Raw genomic sequence first — 13069 nt, forward strand, 5'->3', positions numbered from 1 at the left:
CTGCTTGATACCTAGTTAGCCCATTGCTTTGCTTTGCTTTTTAGATTAGTTGCACGGTGGGTTTTTTTGGGGGTTTTTTGGGGTCTTTTTTGGGGTTTTTTTTCTTCTCTTTATTGATATGTATGGAAAATTAGTATACTATTATATTAACTTGTTATTTTATATCCAGACTGCACTGTTTGTACTAACTTTTTTTTGCGTATTAATATCTCTTGTAAATTTATATTGCAACAGTGTATTAGTGTCTACATGGTTTACCTTTTGTGTACTAATTCAATAAAAAGATTTAAAAAGAAAGATCTTGGAAGGAGCAGATAGATACATCCCATAGAAGAAGTATTCTAAAAGCAAGATGAAAAACCATGGCTAACAAGAGAAGTCAAAACCAAAATAAAAGCCAAAGATATAATAGTGGGAAGTTAGAGGATTGGGAAGCTTTTAAAATCCAGAAGAAGGCATCCAAAAAACGCCAGAAGAAGGGAAAAAATGAAATGTAAAGGTAAGCCAGCCAATAATATCAAAGAAGATACCAAAAGCTTTTTCAGATTATATAAAGAGTAAGAGAGAGAAGAGTAGATATTAGATCACTGGAAAATGATGGTGGAAAGGTAGTAATGGCGGACAAACTGTAGCAGTATGTTGGCAGTTCAAGAGTGTCAGCAGGCAGAAGTTAGTGGATTTGCAATTACCAGGGTGAAAGTGCTTAGGAAGCTGTAAGGTCTGAAGGTAGATAAGCCAGCTGGACCAGATGATCGATACCCCATGGTTCTGAAAGAGGTAGCTGTGGAGGCATTAATAATGATGTTTCAAGAATCACTTCATCCTGGAATGACTCTGGAGGACTAGAAAATTTCAAATGTCTCTTCACTCTTCAAGAAGAGAGAGAAGCAAAAGAAAGGAAATTATAGGCCATTAGCCCGACAGCAGTGGTTGGGAAGATGTTGGAGTTGCTTGTACAGGAAGAGGTATCAGTATCCTTGGAGGCACATAATAAATAGGCCAAAGTCAGCATATTTTCCTTAAGGGAAAACCTTGCCTGACAATATGTTGAAATTCTTTGAGGAAGTAATAACTAGGATAGACAAAGAAGAATCAGTAGATATTGTGGACTTGGATTCTCAGAAGGCCTTTGACAAGGTGCTGCCATGAGGCTGCTTAGCAAGGTAAGAGCCCATAGTATTACAGGAAAAAATACCAGCATGGATAGATCATCGGCTGATTGGCAGGAGTCAAGGTCTGGAAATAAAGGCTGCCTTTTCTGATTGGCAGCTGGTGACTAGTCGTATTCCATAGCTGCTGGTGTTGAGACCTCTTCTTTTTACGCTGTATGTCAATGATTTGCATGACAGAATTTAAGACTTTGTGTCCAAGTTTGCACATGATATGAAGATCGGTGGAGGGCTTGGTAGTGTTGAGGAAGCAGGGACACTGCAGAAAGACTGAGACAGATTTGGACAATGGACAAAGAAATGGCAGTGTCAGAAACTGTGTGGTCATGCACTTTGGTAGAAAGAATAAAAGTGTACTCTACTTTTTAAGTGGAGAGGAAATTCAAAAATCTGAGTTGCAAAGGACCTTGTGAGTCCTTGTGCAGGATTCCCTAAAGGTTAAATTGTAGGTTGAGTCTGTGGTTTGGATTTATTTTGAGAAGACTAGAATATAAAAGCAAAGATATAATGCTGAGACTTTATAAAGCACTGTTAAGTCCTCACTTGGAGCCTTACAAGTTGTTTTGGGCCCCTTATCTAAGAAAGGATATGATGACATTGGAGAAGAAGTTCAGAGGAGGTTCACAGGAATGGTTCCAGGAATGAAAGGGTTGTCATATGAGAAGTGTTTGATGGCCATGGACCTCTACTCCCTGGAATTTAAAAGAATGAGGGGGGAATCTCATTGAAACCTATGGAATGTTGAAAGGTCTAGATAGAGCAAACATGAAAAGAAGGTTTCCTATAGCGGGAGGGTCGAGGACCAGAGGGTACAGCCTCCGAATAGAGGGACATCCATTTAGAACAGAGGTGAGATATTTCTTTAGCTAGAGGGTGGCGTATCTATGGAATTCATTACCACAGGCACATGTGGAGACCAGTTCATTAGAGACAGAGGTTGATGGGTGGTTTATTAGTCAGGGCATGAAAGGTTATGGGGAGAAGACAGGAGAATGGGGTTGAGAAGGGAATGATTTTGAAAACCAAACAGAATGTCTCAGTTTACTGTACTCTGTTAATTTGATTTTATTGTGAATGACTTGATATTTGTAAATTAATTAACAAGGTACTGTGCATTATTAGAAAACTGTTGGTATCATGATTTTCAATAACACAAAATTCAATTTCCAATTGATTACCTTGTTATAAGGAGAAATAAGTTTCTGTGGGGTGCTCATCTATTCACACTAAGGATATATGCTACATCTACTGCTGGAGCCACTTAAGAAATTTGACTTGGAAACTCACAAGGCAATTTCTTAACTGACCAACAACTGCATTTGGAGACAAGTGATTGCAGTTGCATATCACGTTCTAGGTTTCAGTTGGAACAGGGATTAATTCTTTTAAATACATATCAAATATATGTAAGATTGTTTAATATTATATCTCACAACAAATAACAGTGGTGTTTTGTTTTAAAATTGCAGTTAAATTTGCTGGTCCTGTTTCAGACATTTTGTAGGTAAATGGAAAACTTAGGAAAAAATTAAGTTAGAGGCAAAATAAATCCACTTTGGCGCAAAAATGGCACATTATCTCCTCTTGCATCAGAAATGCAAATTGAAGAAAAATTATTTGAACAAAATTTGTTGTTTCTTTCACATTTTGTGTTTATTTACTTAATTTCTAACCCCCACCCCACACATATATATAAATTCAGTAAAAGTGAATTTTATTCCATAATCTCAATTTTTGGGTGGTGATTTGTGAAGTCTATAACGGAGAAGTTGCATATCCTGAACAGTGTCAACATGCAGCTCACCTCCATATTTAATGACTTGTTTAACTTGATTAATGTTGTGTGATAATTTACCAGTTTCCATGTTAAACAATTTGATAGATTAAATCATAAACAGAGCAATTTGAATGAAAGTGAAAAATCACTCAACTCCTCAGAATGAGATGAAAAATTATTATGAGTACTTCTAAAAATCAAATTCTGGATCCACTCCTTTTATCTCTTGGGCTTTAATACTTTGAAATATGATATGGAGATTGATAACCACCATATTGTAACATGAAATAGTGATACAGGGGTTCCCCAGTGAATCATTTTGCTGACAAACAGTTTCATTTAAAACACTCAGTGGCCACTTCATTAGGCACACCTGTACACCTGCTTGTTAATACAAAAATCTACTTAGCCAATCATGTGGCAGAAACTTTTCCTCTGTTGACCCGATATACCATGTACCAGGGAGATCACATATGGATGACTGTGTACAGAACTGGTCTATTTATTTAAGTGGGATTATAATGCATTGGAAACAGTTCAGAGAATGTTTACTGGGCCAGCATGTCAAATGGGAGGGTCCTCTCATGAAAAAAGTTTCAAAGGATTAGGCTGGACAAACTCAGCAGGTCAAGTAGCATCTGTGAAAAAGGAAATAGCTAATATTTCAGGCCTGGTACCCTTTATCAGAACTTGGAAAGAGAGGAAAACAAGTTAATTTTCTATAGTAAGTAAAGTGGATGAGAGATGGGTAGTATAAAGGAGTATCACTGTTAGAGTGAATCAAACAACAAAGTTGAACCCTGTTATACTTTGTCTATGTTATATATTATTAATGACAAGGCCAGACTGCACGAGTACAAAGTGAAAATCTGATTCAAAATTATGACAGGCAAAATGGCTGATTCAGATTTAGACAGAATGAAGGAGTGAGTTACAAAAGTTGGAGAATTTAGTATGAAGCCTAGAAGTTTGCAACGTCCAAGATGGAAGATGAAGTATTGTTCCTCACATATGTGTCTGGCCTCATTGTAATAATGCAGGAGATCACAGACGGATTGGAGAAAGAGAGAGTGTGATGAAGAACTAAACTATAGTTTCTGCGGGGTTTTCATATACCAGTGCAAAGATGGGAAAATCTGCAGATGCTGGAAATCCAGAGCAACACAACGCGGTAGGATCTCAGCTGGCCAGGCAGCATCTGTGGAAAAGAGTAAACAGTCAACGTTTTACGCCAAGTCCCTTCATCAGTTGAGAAGCAAGAGCAAGAAGGTGGGGGCAGGGGAGGAAGAATTGTAAGGTTGTAGGTGATAGGTGAAACTGGGAGAGGTGAAGGGTGAAGTTAAAAACTGGGAAGCTGATAGGTGAAAGATATAAAGTGTGGCCTCCTGGTGACTACCCACTTCAATTCTACTTCCCATTCCCATTCCAACATGTCAGCCTATGGCCTCCTCTACTGCCACGATAAGACCACATTCAGGATGGAGGAGCAGTGCCTTGTATTCCATCTGGGTAGCCTCCAACCTGATGGCTTGAACATTAATTTCTCAAATTTTCAATAATTCCCCCCCCCCACTTCACCATTCCCATTCCCACTTTCCTCTCTCACCCTATCTCCTTACCCACTCATCGCCTCCCTCCGGTGTTCCTCCCCTTCCCTTTCTTCCTGATCTTTTACTATCACCTATCAGATAGCCCCTTCTCCAGCCCTTTATCCTTTTCACCTATTAGCTTCCCAGCTCTTTACTTCACCCCTCTGCCTCTCCCAATGTCACCTATCGCCTACCACCTTGCACTTCTTCCTCCCCTTTGCCCACCATCTTTCTCTAGCTTCTCATCTTTTTTATGTTCTGATGAAGGGTCTTGTCCTGAAACGTCAACTGTTTACTCTTCTCCATAGATTCTGCCTGGCCTGCTGAGTTCCTGCAGCATTTTGTGCATTGTTTTTATATTCATGCACCTGCAGGAGGATGAGCTTCCAGGGTTTTGAGGAAAGGGCTTCAACGTTTACTTTTTTTACCGTGCCCGTGGCCTGTTCTTCATCAAGTTACGATATTGCTTGCACTGTTGTAACTATATGTTATAATTATGTGGTTTTTGGCAGTTTTTTAGTCTTGGTCTGTCTTGTGTTTCTGTGATATCACACTGGAGGAATATTGTATCATTTCTTAATGCATGCATTACTAAATGACAATAAAAGAGGACTGTGTGTCCTCATAATCTAAAAAAAAGTGGTTATGGTATTTCTGATGAATTATGTCTTTGTACTGGATGACACTTTACTGAAATGTGATTTAATTTAATCTTGAGATATCTTGACAGCGTAGATGAAGGGAGCATTGGTGTGGTAAATGGGTGGTATAGTGAACAGTGAAGGAGGCCAGCTAAGACTATTACAGGATCACTAGGATAGTTGGCCAAGGAATGACAAATGGAATTTAATTTGCACAAGTGCTAAGTCTTACATTTTGGTAAGTTAAGCCAGGGCTGGACTTGTGCAATAAATAGTAGAGTCTTGTAGAAGGTTGTAGAACAGAGAGACCTAAGAGAAGAGTACATAATTCTCTGAAAGTAACAATGCAGGTAGATAGGGTGTTGGTGAAGATGCTTAGCATGTTCGCTTCCTCAGGTCAGGGTACTGAATACAGGAGTTGAGATGTCACATTACAACTGTATAAGACATCGGTGAGAGTACCCTTGAAATATTGTGTGCATTTCTGGTCATTTCACTATAGGAAGGAAGTCATTCAGTTGGAAAGACTGTAGAGAGATTCACAGAGATGCAACCACGACTGGAGGACGTGAGTTATAGGGAGAAATTGGATTGGCTGGGGCCTTTATTCTGAAGCATAGGAGTTGGAGGGGTGATATTATAGAGGTTTATAATTTTCTGATGGGTATTGATATGGTAGCTAATCCCAGTTTTTTTAAAGAGTAGGGGTGTCTATAAGTTGTGGGCATACAGTAGGTTTAAGATCAGAGTGGCAAGATTTAACGTGGATTTGAAGAGCAACTTTTTCATCAAGAGGCTGGTAGATATATGAAAGGAGTTGCCAGGCAATGTGTAGCTATATAAATAACAATATCAATAAATTTTCAACCATGCCAATGTTTGAAAAACTTTTGGACTGGTACATGGACTGAAAAAGTTTTGAAAAATATGGTACAAATGCAGAAAAGTGGGACTAGCTCAAGTAAGCAACTTTACCGGCATTGATGGGTTTGGTCAAAGTGCTTTATTCCATACTGTATAACTCTGTGACCTTTTAATCCTGGATTCCACAGTATTACAAATTGTGATTATGGGTAAATTGGTTATATAGAGTATGCTCAACAAATTTATTAAATAAATTGCACATGGTACCCAGAAGTAATGCTTCATGAAGTCCATTCCTCAAAACACTGGGAGTGACTGAGTTGAAGGTCTCTTCTCCACCACTTGTGTCTGTTTGACTACATATTCTCCATCTCCATGTTGGTTCTCTCCCTCTCTATTATTTAGGCGGTTTCAATCTTTCCTTACCACTCTCTTGCAGTTAAATCATTGTCTTGGCTATGCTTAATTTATTGCATCAACTAAGTTTCTGGTAGATGTAATGTGCTTATTCTGTCCCAGGCAAGCTACCTACTTCCAGAATAATGTTACAGTTAGTCTAATTTAATGCCTAATTTACACAGTCTGTAAGTTTAAAATATAATTGTGTGTCAGCACATTCTTTTCCATTAGCCTAATGTTTCCCTTGGCTTACCATCGTGCTTTGGGCTTCAGCTTATTTTAATGCAAATTTATGTGTTGCATTTACTTTAACTAGCCTTACAACACAGTTCCAATGCAGCTATAATACTAAAATACAGACACATTGAGAATGTTTTAAAATTACCTAATAATTTAAGTGGATTTTACATTTTTTTTAAGTTACATCTTACACTTGGGGGGGGGGGGGTTACCCATTAGTGACGATGAGGCAATTTTCTTCTACTCAGAGAGTAGTATGGCCTTCGAGCTCTCTTGCTCAAAGGAAGGTGAATGCAGGGTTGGAACTGGAACTGAAGTTGGTTTATTATTGTCACATGTACTGAGATACACTGAAAAGGTTGTCCTGCATACTAATCATACCGAGCTGATCATTACGCAGTGCATTGAGGTAAAAGAAGATAAAACAATATCAATGCAGAACAAAATGTAGAGTGAAAGCATAGTGTAGATAAACAATTTGGTTCAGATCACCATGAGATAGATTGTGAGGCTGGGAGTCCATCTTATTCTACTAGAGAACCATTTAATTGTCTTATAACAGCGAAGTAGAAGTATCCTTGACAGTTCATGTGCTTTTAGGCTGTTACAGTATATTTTCTGCCCAATGGGAAAGTGGAGAAAAAGAGTGTCTGGGGTGGTTGATGTTCTTTGATTATACTGGCTGTTTTACTGAGGCCGTGAGAAGCAGAGACTGAGTTTATAGAGGGAAGGATGATTTCCATGATGTGCTGAGCTGTCTCCACAGCTCTCTGCAGGTCCTTGATTTTTTTTAAGGCAAAGGTAGATTGAAATCTGATAAATATGTGGATGCAAAGTTACTTTGGATGGACATGAATTGGTGGTCAGGTCCCACTGGAGTTTAAGATGTCAGTACTATTCTCACCTCAACTGAACAAAGCAATCAGTTTTGAGCCATTTTGCTTTTGCCAGTAATAGATGACATGAGGAGTAGGGATTAGTGTTATTCTATGGAAACAGCAAATTATGTAGCCCTTTGTTGGATTTGAATTCAAGCATATGCTGAAGAATGAGTTTAAATGGGTGATGGTGAAGAGGGCAGTGGAAGAAGTTAGTGGTAAGGTCCATAAACATTTAACACATGTCTGTTTCTACCCTGAAGGCTTTAATTTCTTTGGTTCCCAGTTTAAAATAAACAAATCAGTCTTTCATCGGTCTTGCATAATGCTGGAGTTTAATGAGCACTCGAATGATGAATACTATGAAAGTGCCAGTCATTAGAGAGAAAGAATGAGACCAAAGATTAACAAATTGACGTGAGAAAGAAATTCTTCTGTTACAATTTCCAATAAAAGTTTTGTCTCAGGAGGAAAAAAATACATTTTCTTTGTACTCCAAATCATTTTTTGAGAAAGATATGAGTATTTAAAGAGATCTTAGCTCCTTACTGCACATGGGAACATATTAGCATTGACCAGTTACTGTCACCACTTTTTGGAAGGATGCTATGTAAAGGAAAGCAAAGAGTTGGGATACAAACATAGGTCAAGAGCAAACTAGAGATATAATTGTAACAACTCTGAGGATGCCTAGATACATTTTCCCATTATTTAATCTTAGCCCAATGCAGTAGCAATATTTTCATTTGGCAGTAGTCTAACATTTGCAGCCAGTTATCCCAAAGTACTGAATTGAGGTCAGGTTGTGTTTACAAAAATTATTATGCAAAAGGACAAAATAAATTATTCATATTGACTATATTCACTTCCTGCTCGTCTAATTGCTGCCTACAGGTAAAAAGATGTTGATAAAAAAAAAGTTTCCAAATGATCTGATGAGACACTAAGCCTATAACCTAATGAGAATTAACATTTAACTGGACTATCGAATCTAAAAGCAAATTGATATTGAAACATTATGTTATTCAATGTAACTGATGCATGGCAATGCTGAACTGAAACTTGATGGGGCAGGCAAGTTTTAGCTCAGTAGTTTTTCAGCAGTGCCAACCATTAACTGCTCAGGAAAGTTAATAGGATATTTTTCTTAACCCAACAAGTTAAAGGAGGAATTAATAAATGAGAAAAGAAGATGAGCATGAAGATGAACTGAACAGGGCAAAGTCAATGAACCAGATTTCCCTGAGAAGCTACTGCAGTTGTGTATGGAGCTGGTAAAATTCCCCCATGTAAATCTCAGGAAACACACAATTTCTACATATTCATATGCAGAAGTCCCAAGGTTCCTGAGGTTTCACTAATTACTCTTTACCATTGTATTCCTAATTGTCTGGCAGCAGACCGCCAGCTTCTTGTAATTATCCAGTACCTATACTTAGAAAATCTTTCTGCTAAGTCAATGGCATGACAATTTTGGCATACATTAGCTCCATTCATTTAACTGGAGAAAAGAAGCTGTGAGGGAGAAAGAATTTCAGGAATTATAGATTATTTTTGAATTGAGTGACCCTAACTATTATTCATTGTTTTGTTAATGTTTCTAGCATATTAACCAATTTATTTATTTTCTATAACTTATTTTTTGATATTTTTGTTACTTTAACTTTGAGCTTATGAATGTGTACCAAACTCAGCAGCACTCCAAATATTCAGAATGTTGATAGCTTTGACAGTTGGCTAAGCCTGGGGATATGTGTAAACAATTATAATTACAGCAAACACAACAGTTTGCCGTGTTTCAGCGCATCTGAGAAACTAAGACATAGCCATATGATGCAGCCTTCAAAAATTGTACACTAGGACGTTACTCAATATTGCGCAGGAATTGTCAATGTTTTGGATCAAGATCTTGCATCAGGATCTGGATTGATGCAGGGTTTTGATCGAAAACATTGACAGTTCAATTCCCACCCACAGATGGTGTTTACTCAGCTGACTTCCTCTGGCATTTTATTTCTCACTCCAGATTCCAGCATCTGAAGTCTCTTCTTTTCTTAAAGATGTCTACCTGATCAGATCTGAGGCCTTGATGGTTCAAGGCCCTATTACAGCTTGCTAGTCGTTAATTTAATGTACTACTTTTGCTTCCACCCCTTCATATTTCCCTTCTCCTTACCACACATTGAAAGACCCAATCAGTACTTTGTTTGCCTCACCAGATTGTGACTTCCACACACAGTGGCATATCCTGAGCCCCTAAATCATGATCCCATCTTGTCCCATTTCGGGCACTTCCTCCCTCAATTCTCTCTCTGCTTGTTCACTCTCTCCCACTACCTACTATGACTCACAACTGGTGACCTAAGTCCAGTATGTTTAGTTATACACTCCGATCCACCGTATACATACAACACTTGCAGCATGTACACAATGGAATATTGAACAAGCTGACTGGAACCCAAAGGCAATATCCTCATGCATCATTGGTTGAACACAGTTCTTGTCATGGAATAATATCTAAGCTATTGTATTACAGAAATGTGACAGTTATTGCTACATATCAAAATCATTTTTATCTCTTTGTTTTCTTAATGTGGAAATAATTCACTTTACGAGCCTTTATGAGCCTCAGTGGATCAGATGGCAAGTGTGCTGCCTTGTGCAGGCTTGATCTCTTGGATTTGAAGGTTTGAGTGTCATTGGCTTTGGGGATTCCACAAATGGCTCAGTCTCCCTGGAATAAAGACAATAAACCAAACTGTAGCTCCATCCTGCAACTTCTGTAAAGGTTTGCTGAGGGCAATAAATTGGATCATTTGGGATGATGAGAATGACCATTTATTTCAAACACTGGAGCGCAAATGTGTGATGTTATATCTTGGCATGATGCATTATTCTCAGGAGGAGAGGAGAGATATCAGAAGGAAAAATATTTTGTGGATTCTGTATATATTGATCTAGATTTTGATGGATGTTGCCACACTGCTAGCAGCTTTCCACAAATAAATCAGCAAATTTTGATCCCAACCTTGCTGATAGAATCCTGCCAACAAATATGTCACTATACTCTGCCACTGAACTTCCTCAGCACTTATTCTAGGAAAGGTTTTTTTGTATGCTCTAGAGGGTAAACAGGACAAGCCCATTCAATTGAATAGAAAAGCAAGTTATTTTAATTCTTAACTATGTTGTAATATTTTTATTTATTTTGAACTTTTTAAAAGATTTTTAATGTTTAGTAGGAGATGTATAATGCTCAGAGGCATTGCACATACTTGACAAATTTGAGAGATGGCATAACATCATAAAATTTTATCAAACAAACTCTTTTCGGGCTTCCAGCTGGGTACAGGTATCGATTTTAACAGACTTTTCAATGACAAACTCTGTCATTTTCTTCAGGGATGATGCCTAGGCATGTCTAGTCTGGTGGTATTTATATCCCTGTGGTCCGTCTTCCAGATTGGCTAGTCCTCATTCAATCAGGTTATAAAACTATATGCCAAAAGGATGCAATAATGGGAACTTATGTAATTCTACTTCTTATATTCCACTTTTTTTTGTATCATCAGCCTGTAAGTATCATCACCAGGAAGACACAACAGTGCCTCTACTTTCTTAGAAGTTTGCATACATTTGGCATATTACCAAAAAGTTTGACAAACTTCAATAGATACACAGTGGATTGCATCCTAGCTGGTTGCATATTGGCCTGGTATGGTAACCCCAATGCCCAGGATTGGTAAAGGCTACAGAAAGTTATGGACGCAGCCCATTCCATCACAGGCAAAGCCCTCACCAAGGTTTGCTGCCACAAGAAAGAAGCATCCATTATTTTTTAAGGTGCAAAAAAAAATGCAGAATCTAAAAATCTGAAAAAATGATATGAAATGCCAGGTCAAGCAGCATATGCAGGAATAGAAAAAATGGCTTTTGATGATTATGTTTTATCAAGAAATAGCTCAAAGATATTCTGTTTTTCTATTTACAAATGCTAAGTATCTGCAGCATTTTGTGTTTTTATTAGCTATTGTGTTTGGTTTGAGGTTTTGAAAAATGATTATTTTATCCTTTGGGCTTTTCACATACTTTGACTAATGATGCAATCATTTTTACACTGTTGTTCAAAGCTATGTTCGATTTTGTGTTCAATAGCATTTTAAGAAAGCTGATGTTCAAGAACAACACCAGTTCAAAAAGTTGTACTTTCTTAACTTTACAGAAACTGTCCTTCAAAATGTACTTTCTGAATTAAACAATATGTTTCTGTGTTGATGTGGTTATGAGTCAGATGAGTGGGATTTAAAGTAAATGCATTATACAAAGTAAATGCATAAATACATTTATAAATGTGAAAAAGCTGCATTCTTACACAATTTTATGAAAATAGCCGTAATTTTTTAAACAAGGAAGCAGCCAATGGCAACATCTGAGTTACATCAAATAGTCACTAATAGTGAATAATGGGAATGGTGCCTAAGATGACAGCGCATCAGTTATTTGGTAATCCATTTTGTATTCTGAACTAAATATGCTTGCTTAAATGCCACAGGATAATCACATATGCTGAACTCTAACTTCTTGTCTCACAGCAATGATCTAGCAGGTTGCATCCAGAATCAGATGGCAGGTTGTTCTGGGGATGTGCAGAAGGAACACAACCTCAAATCCTTGACCCACAGTGTTAATATTTGGAATTCCTTCAGTGTCATTTTGAATGTCCTCAATAAGTCTTTTAGTGGATTTGTGGTTAATGTGCTCAATACTTAGTATGCTTATCACAATGCAAATTCTGTCCATTTGCAAATTAATTTCACATTCAGTACCCTCAACTGACATTGGCTTCCGGTTTGCATATTTATAGAGCAAGGACGAAGAAAAGCCACAAGCCAATCTGGTTCTTGCTGGAATAACTTGGGTACAAAAGATAACTGAGCAAAATTCAGCACATGTGCTGTTCACAGCAGAAACTGAGGTAGGCAGGATATGATCCTCAGAATATGCCAGAGGAATGCAATTTGTTTTGTGAGCAGGAACAACAGATGACTGCTCCTTTCCCTCCATAGATGCTAGCTGACCTGTTGAATACCTCTAGCGTTTTAGGTATATTGTATTTTGCTTTCCATCTGAATAGTTCTGAAGAAGTCTATTTAACTGATAGCATTGACTGCAAACTCGAAGTTTAATGAAGAGGATGTGGTATAAGTAGCTAAAGGACATGAGAACAGAATAGAAGATGGACTTACAGTAAAGGTCACCGCTTTAAAAAATGGATAATAGAACCACAGACATGATGTTGTGCTGACCCTTTAACATACTGCAAGATCAATCTAGCCCTTTCCTCCCACCTAGCCCATTTTTCTTTCATCCATGTACCTATGTATAAGTCTCTTAAATATCCCTGACGTGTCTGCCTCTACCTGCGCCATTCCATGCACCCACCACTCTCTGTGTAAAAAGGCTTCTGCATTGTCCTCCAATCAGTTTAAAACTTTGCCCCCATAATATTAGT

General features: G+C 37.9%; 1 protein-coding gene across 1 annotated transcript in view; it reads left to right on the forward strand.

Moving 5' to 3' along the window:
* Positions 1-13069, forward strand: part of prr16 (proline rich 16) — a 230583-nt gene that overhangs the window by 110057 nt on the left and 107457 nt on the right. The window lies entirely within an intron of this gene.

This window comes from Mobula hypostoma, chromosome 16 (assembly GCF_963921235.1).
Source record: "Mobula hypostoma chromosome 16, sMobHyp1.1, whole genome shotgun sequence".
NCBI classification, from domain to species: Eukaryota; Metazoa; Chordata; class Chondrichthyes; order Myliobatiformes; family Myliobatidae; genus Mobula; species Mobula hypostoma.